Below are 7,818 nucleotides of genomic sequence, written 5' to 3' on the forward strand. Positions count from 1 at the left end.
ATTGGGAAAGTCTTCTCATGGAAATGAGATTTAAGCTGAAAATTGAAGGAAGCCAGGAGTTGGAGATGACAAGGAATAGAATTCCAGGCACCAGGGACAGCCAGTGAAAATCCCTGGAGTCTAGAGATGAATTGTCTTGTTTGCACAATAGCAAAGAGGCCAGTATCATAATAAAAGTCATTTATATTTAGTGCATGAAATTCATTGTATATTTTTGTTACAGTGAAGTGTGACCATATTGGGTAGTAGGGAGGGGGGAGGTAGAAGTGATTCAGGATTGCTTCAAAAATGACAGTGCTTAGGACCAGAAATCTTCCTTAATCCCATTCAATAAACATTTATTAAGCACTGAATCAATCATATAGCACCATAATTCATAACTCTTGTGTATCACTAATGGGAGGGTAGAAGAAAGTCCAGGGATGTAGCATGTGAAGGGGGAAATTGATGCTGGAATAAAAGTTTGCCATCGATAATCCATAATGCATCTATTCATGTAATCATATGTATTGGAGCTGGAAGAGATAATATTGATCACATTCCATTTAAGAGGGAACTGAGGCCCAAAGAGAATAAGTGACTAACCCAAAGTCCCACAAATGGTCAGTAGTGGTAGAATCAAAGATAGTTTATGGCAATTTTATTTTTTCCTTTTATTTTATTTTGAATTCTCCTTTTCTATTGGGATGTTGGTTTTCTTCTATTCTACCAGATTAACTAATAATTTGTCTAGTTCTTTTTTCCAAAAAATTACTTGTTCCATCTATCAATTCAATGAGATTTTGTTTTTGTTTTTCAATTATACCTGTTTTTTATTTTGAAAATTTTTGTGTCTGGGTTTTTTTATGTTGCTTTTAAAAAATTAGTTGTATGTCCAATTCATTGATTTGTTCGTTTTATCTTTCACTGATTAAAATATTTAGGGTAAACATTTTCCTAGAAAGACTAGTTGGACTGAATTCCAAAATTTTATGATTTATTGTGTTATCCTTACTTTATTTAATGAAATTGTGTATTGTTTCTAATGATTTATGCTTTCGACTCACCATATTTTTAGAATCACCTTCTATGTAAGTTTCAATCATTTCTTCAAATACTTTTATTGATTATACTTATTATGTTTTTACTTATTATATTTCTCCTTTTTTGCATTTGTTTATGAATTTCTGTGCTCTAGCACCACTGTCAATTTTTGTAAAGTTGTGTGTACTGGAAAGATATGCATATTCCTTTCTTTTCCCATTTAGTAATCACCAGAGAGTTTTTATTTAGCTTTTTCAAAATTCTATTCAGGTCATTAATTTATTTTCTCATTTATCTTTTTGTTAGATTTTTCTAGGTTTGAAAGGTTGTAGATTAAGAGCCTTAACCACCATGGTCTTGCTATATAATTTTCCTTTTAATTGATTAATTTTTCCTTTTGGCATGCCATTGGGTACATACTTAGCTCATTGTCTTTCACAAAGTAGAGCTTAAGAAATGATTGTAAAATGAAATTGAATAAGAAAACTGAAGTACATTGAAACTGAGTTAATTAATCAAGATCTTGTGGCTAGTAAATGAAAGTATTAGAACTAGAACCCAGGACTTCTGAATCACAGGTTTATGAGGTTAGGTGGAAAAATGCATACAACCCTGAACTTGGAGTCCAGAAGACCTAAATTCAAATCCCCCCTCTGCTACTCAGTTACTATATGTTACTTTATCTTGTGGGACCTCAATGATCTCAACTATAAAATGAGGGGTTGGGGGGTGGCTAGGTGGCACAGTGAGTAAAGCGCTGGCCCTGGAGTCAGGAGGACCCGAGTTCGGTTCCAGCCTGAGACACTTAACACCCATACAAAAATACTAGCTGTGTAACCTTGGGCAAGTTACTTAACCCCAAATTGCCCTCCAAAAGGCAAAAAAATAAAAAATAATAAAATGAGGGGTTGGACTTGATGCCCCTTAAAGTCACTTCAGTTGGAAATCTAATCTTCCCATCCAACCACACTGTGTTCATATTTTGCTAGAACACTCTGATACCATGCAATTCCATATCAACACTAGTTAAAAACATTGAACATTAGCTGGCAATAGAAACTCAGAGGCAGTAAAAGCTTGACATTCTCTGGCTGGTTGAAATTCAACCTCAATGCCAATGCTAATTATCTGTATTTTCACAATGTATTCTTTTCCTGTAATACTTTGCCAACATAAATATAGTCATTAACATTGAGTGAGTGAGGTCACTCTTTCTGTCCTTGGGGAACAATTCCATCTTTGATTGTCATAGATAGAAGAGACTCAACAGATCATCTGGTCTAAGACAAAAGAGAAGCAAAAGAAACAGGAACAAAATAATGATAGTTTCTGATAACTTTTTTTTTGTATTTTTACTTAACAGTAAAGCTTTTAGACTTGGTCATGTCAAATTGTATTGTGAGCTATCTATCAACTTATCTGTCTACCTATGGTGAAATTGGTTTAGATAGCTCTCAGAGAGGCAATTTTTCTAAATTTATAGCATTAGAGAATGGTCTAAGGGGGCCCTGGGAGGTTCAGTGATTTACCCAATGTCACACAGCATATATATCAGAGGAAAAACTTGAGCCCCAGTCTTGCAGATTCTGAGGCTGCTTATGACTCCTCTCTGTTACACACACACACACACACACACACACACACACAAACACACACACAAACACACACACACACGAATCCACTCAAAAGATAGCAATTTAGAGTCAGGAAGGATTTGAGCTTAGGTCTTGCATCCGACACATTATAGCTGTATGACCCCGGGTAAGTCACTTGAGTTTTTGTTGCACTAGTCAAATCTCTTAAACTATAAATTACAGATGTTGTCTATCTGCATATGTGAAGGGAATTTCTACACTAGGATTTCTCTACACTGATGAAATCAAAGGTCAAGACCAAAGGATAATTAGAAAGAAATATATACATATATACATATAGACACACACATGCATATAAGCAATTTCTCAACAAGCATTTATTAAATACAATCTATATCTAGCATTGTGCTAGGCAATGGATATACAAAAGACAAAAAGAAATAGTTTTTGCCTTCTTATAGAAGTAGATATAGATATGCACACCCTGTTTCAGGAATCAGAGGACCTGAGTTCAAATCCCGATTCTAGTATTCCCCACTTATGTGGCTTTAGAAAAGTTGCTTTCCCTCCCTTCATCTCAGTTTTTTCCACTGAAAAATAATAGGATTCAGCTAGCTTGTTTCTGGGGTTCCTCTGAGCTTTATGTTCATGATCCTTTGACAATTGAGGTGCTGTCCAGTTCTCAATCTATAATTCTCTGTAGATAGAGATAAAGATTTAGGTATATGTATGTGCCCTTGTAATTTTTTTATAATGTAAAATTTAAAAAATTCATAAAGGGAATTGGGGCAGCCAGATAACACAGTACATGAAGTACTGGGCCTGGAGTCAGGAAGATTCATTTTCCTGAGTTTAAACCTGGCCTCAGACACTTACTAGCTGTGTGACCCTGGAAAAGTCACTTAACCCTATTTGCCTCAGTTTTCTCCTCTGTAAAATGAGCTAGAGAAGAAAATGGCAGAACCTCTACAATATCTTTGCCAAGAAAATACCAAATGGGTCACAAAGAGTCAATTGGATACATTTAAAATGACTGAATAACAACTGAAGTCTGTCATTCCTCTCAATAGGCCAAAGAGCTGACTCATCAGAAACAACAAATTTTACTGTTACTAGTATAAGAAAATTTTCAAAATATGTTCATGCAAAAGTTAAGGTTTTTTGTAAAACTCCATGTGGAACCTATTGTCACCTCCTTGTAATTTTTAGGAGAACTTTCCTGCTGTCTACCAGTGTAGTATGAGTGGGGTGAGAGCAAAAGAGCTGCTTCCTTCACTCTTCTCATAAAGGTTAACCCATCTGAAATCCTTGTTTCAGTTTTTTAGTCTTTTAGACCTTCCGATAACTTCCCAAACCATACATCCCTAACCTAATCTCTCCTGCCATTGTTTTTAACTGACAAGTCTCCCTCCCTCCCTTCTTGATTGGTATCTAGCTAGGCAAAGCTTCTTTATTGTTAATCCCTGTTTTCCCAATTTGGGGACATGGGTAAGCAAGGATTCTAATTGTTCCTCAGTGTTATCTTAACACCAGGGACTGTCATGAATGAAGCATGCAGATATTCTTTAGGGATTTCTTCATTTTTCTTGTTCACCTGCCCCTTTCTTTAAAGACTGGGAAAACCTCTGCATTGAAATACTCAGCAAGCAAACACTAACTTCCCATTTATTTTCATTTTATTTTAAGCTTGTTTGATGTTCTTTTGCTTTTATATGATAGTACTGCAGTCATTGCCATATATTCTCCTCTCTTTTCTCTCCCACTGCCCAGTCGGTTTTCTTTTATAACAACAACAGCAATAAAAACCAAAACCCAAGCAAAAATAATGAATACGTTGACCAACTGACAACATATGTAACATTTACCATAAAAAGGGTAAGTGAATTAAGTCATCTTAAGTCATTAAGGGACTGAATTGTCCATCCTACATAGATAGCATTCACTTTCACTTTATTGAAGCTTGTTGTTGCTATTATTGTTGTTGTTGATACTGTTGAGTCATTGTAAACATTTTCTTGGTTCTGCTTATTTCCATCTGTATCAGTTCCTATAAGTCTTCCATTGTTTCTCTAAATCACTCACAATCATTGCTTTTTTATGGAATGTTAACATTCTGTTATATTCATGTACCACAATTTATTTAGCTATTCCCCAGCCAAAGGTATCTACATTTTTTCTAGTTCTTTTTCTCTTACATAGTACTGCTTGAATATTTTAGTATGTATGGACCTTTACTTACCTCTCCCCCTGACACCTTTGATCATTTGAAGGTATGCCTAGCAGTCTCTGAATCAAGGCATTTTCAATGTTGTCACTTTTTTGCATAATTCCAAATTATTTTATAGAATGGTTGGATGAATTCACAATCCCAAACAAAAGTATTTTCTATTAACTTTCTTCCCATAGCTCCTTCAACATCAACTATTTACATCCTTTCTTATCTTTGCCAGTTTGTGAATTAAAAACCAATACCTCAGAATACAAATTCCTCTTTTACAAGAATACTGTTCATGATGTTGAGAAGAAAGTTTTTCTCTTTCTTAAAGAATAAGGAAAACAAAAGAGAAACTTTTACCAAGCATCACTAATCCCCAAAATTCCATAGTATATAGCCCAAGAATTATGTGTATTCTCAGAAATGAAGATTCCTCAGGCTGTTTCTCATGGAAGTCCCCATTACCCAATGGTACACACATCCATATGGGTATTACATCCATATTATTGAGAGTAAGTGATATTGTAGAAATTGTGCTGGCTTTGTAGCCAGAGGAACTGGAATCAAATATTAGCTCTGCTATTTTACTATCCAGGTGACACTGGATAAGTGATACTTTCTGGATCTCTCTACTTACCTGTAAATTAATGAGGTTGCACTATTACCAGTGGAGTCAAACTCAATTAGAAATAGAACTACTAAACTGTTCATAGGTTCCATGTGACCACATATTGATGTAGAAAAACACATATTTACATTATCTGTGTTCCATCATATTTTTATTTTGTCAAATATTTCCCAATTACATTATAATCTGACTCAGGCAGCACTGAAAAAAGAGTTGTGGCTACACTGTGACCATGGCTTATGTGTTTGACACCTCTGAACTAGAGAATCTCTAAGACCACTTCTAACTCTACATCACAGGATGATAGATTTAGAGCTAGAAGGAACTTCTGAGACCTTCTCATTTTACAGATAAGGAAATTAAAGCCCAACTTGCTCAAGAATACAGTGATTACATCAGAGCTAGAATTTAAACCCAAATCCTACGACTCTAGAAACAGGTAGAAAAAAGCATTTATTAAGCACTTGGTATGTATCAGAAGCTAAGCTAAGTATTGGGGACAAAAATTATTCTTGCCCTCAAGGAGCTTACATTCTAATAAGGAAAGACAACACATAAAGGGAGCTAGAAATGAGGGGATTGGAAAGATACTCTTGACAAGTTGTTTTTGTTCCTCCTTCGTTCCCAAAGAGGACCAATGACATCACAAGAGTGATGTCTTGACTTGCAAGTGAATTAGATTTAAGTGAGTCAGAGTTTCAAAAAGTCATCAGCCTCCCTCTCTCCTCCAGGGCCATCAGAGTCCGATGGCAAGACAAAAGTCAATATAACTGGCAATGACTCAGGATGCAGTGGGAGACTTTGACCTTTTTAAGCTAATGTCTTTCCCAGGTCTCTGTTTGTCTGAGACAATGTCCATTCAGTGATTAAGGGCTAGGTAAAAACTTAAGCAAAAGATGGCTTTGTTTGCATCACAAAAGAATCCATCCTGATTCTTAGGAGAAGTCTGGAGAGTAACAATAGAATGAGGAGTGAAATAAACATGGTTTGGTCACCCCATGAAATAATGGTCTGGGACAATGAATCACTAATGAGGAGAAAGGCCTGTAGGGTAATGGCATCTCTTGGAAGAGGAGGTGGAGAAATCTGCAGAGCCAGAAGTAAAGAGTCAGTGTTTGGGGCAGCCAGGTGGCTCAGTGAGTAAAAGCACTGGCTCCAGTGTCAGGATGACCTGGGGATCAAATCTGGGCTCGGATACTCAGCACCACACCCAGAAATAACTGGCCGTGTAACCTTGAGCAAGTTACTTAACCCCGATTGCTTAAAAAAAAAAGTCAGTGTTTTTCCCACTGTGGTGTTATCCAAATGTCTTTCCCTCCCCTGATACCTGTGATATTTAATACCTACTCCCACCCACCAAAGGAATTCTCCCTACTGTCTAGCAAATGACAAAGGACCCCAACTATTGCTTAGTTTCCTCTGCTTATTCACTTATGGTGGAATGATTTGAACCACCCCAGGCTCTTGGCATTCTCCAGTTATTACCTGCCAAGGCCTCCTTAAGGTTATCTTCAGTAGTTCCACATGCCTATGGATTGCTATTCTTTCCTTAAAGCATCTCTGAGGGAATAGGAAGGAAATGATTCCAGCTTAACCAATATTTCTGACAGCTCATAGACTAGATGAACTCGTGGGCTGTTAGACTCATAATCTAGCAGAGGTTTTGAATATCTTAGCTGCAATATTTATTTTATTTACTGGTCTGGTTGTATTTTTTTTTCTCCATAAAAAAAATGTGAACAGAAGAGCAATGCTATAAAACAAGGATGCATAAAAAAAAATTTCTGAGCAGCTTAAAAAGGCAAAGAATATGTTGGAACGTCTTGTCATAGAAGCTTTTAGAAGAAGCCATCTGTTTAATTATGAAAAAGAATTTGATTAGTTAGGAAAAGAACAGTGAATTCAGTATGCTTTTATTATCACTCTATTTACTATCCCTTGCTCAAGTTATGGGGAAAAAACCAAAGTAGTGAAATACATGATATAAATTCCAACTTCCCTCCTATACAGAAAAATGAGAAAGTGAATACATTTTAGGTCATGCTTTATATCTAAATTCTGATGTCATATAAATGTTCCTTCCATGCTAAATAGACACTTCCCAACTATTTTAAATTAATTTAATTAAAATTTGTAATATTGAATTATATTCTAATGTTTTCAAATTTAAATGAATAGGATCATGAAAACTTACCTATTCACCATCCTAAGCTTTTAAGATAACAAAATGTAGGTAGCACAGAGAGTAAGAGCACCGGCTTCAGTGTTGGGATGACCTGGGGATCTAATCCCGGGCTCAGACACTTAGCATCTACCCAGAAACACCTGGCCGTGTAACCTTGAGCAAGTTACTAAAC

Source organism: Petaurus breviceps, unplaced genomic scaffold (genome assembly GCF_028583685.1).
Source record: "Petaurus breviceps papuanus isolate PSGF00001 unplaced genomic scaffold, PetGlider_PUasm1.0 118, whole genome shotgun sequence".
Classification (NCBI taxonomy): domain Eukaryota; kingdom Metazoa; phylum Chordata; class Mammalia; order Diprotodontia; family Petauridae; genus Petaurus; species Petaurus breviceps.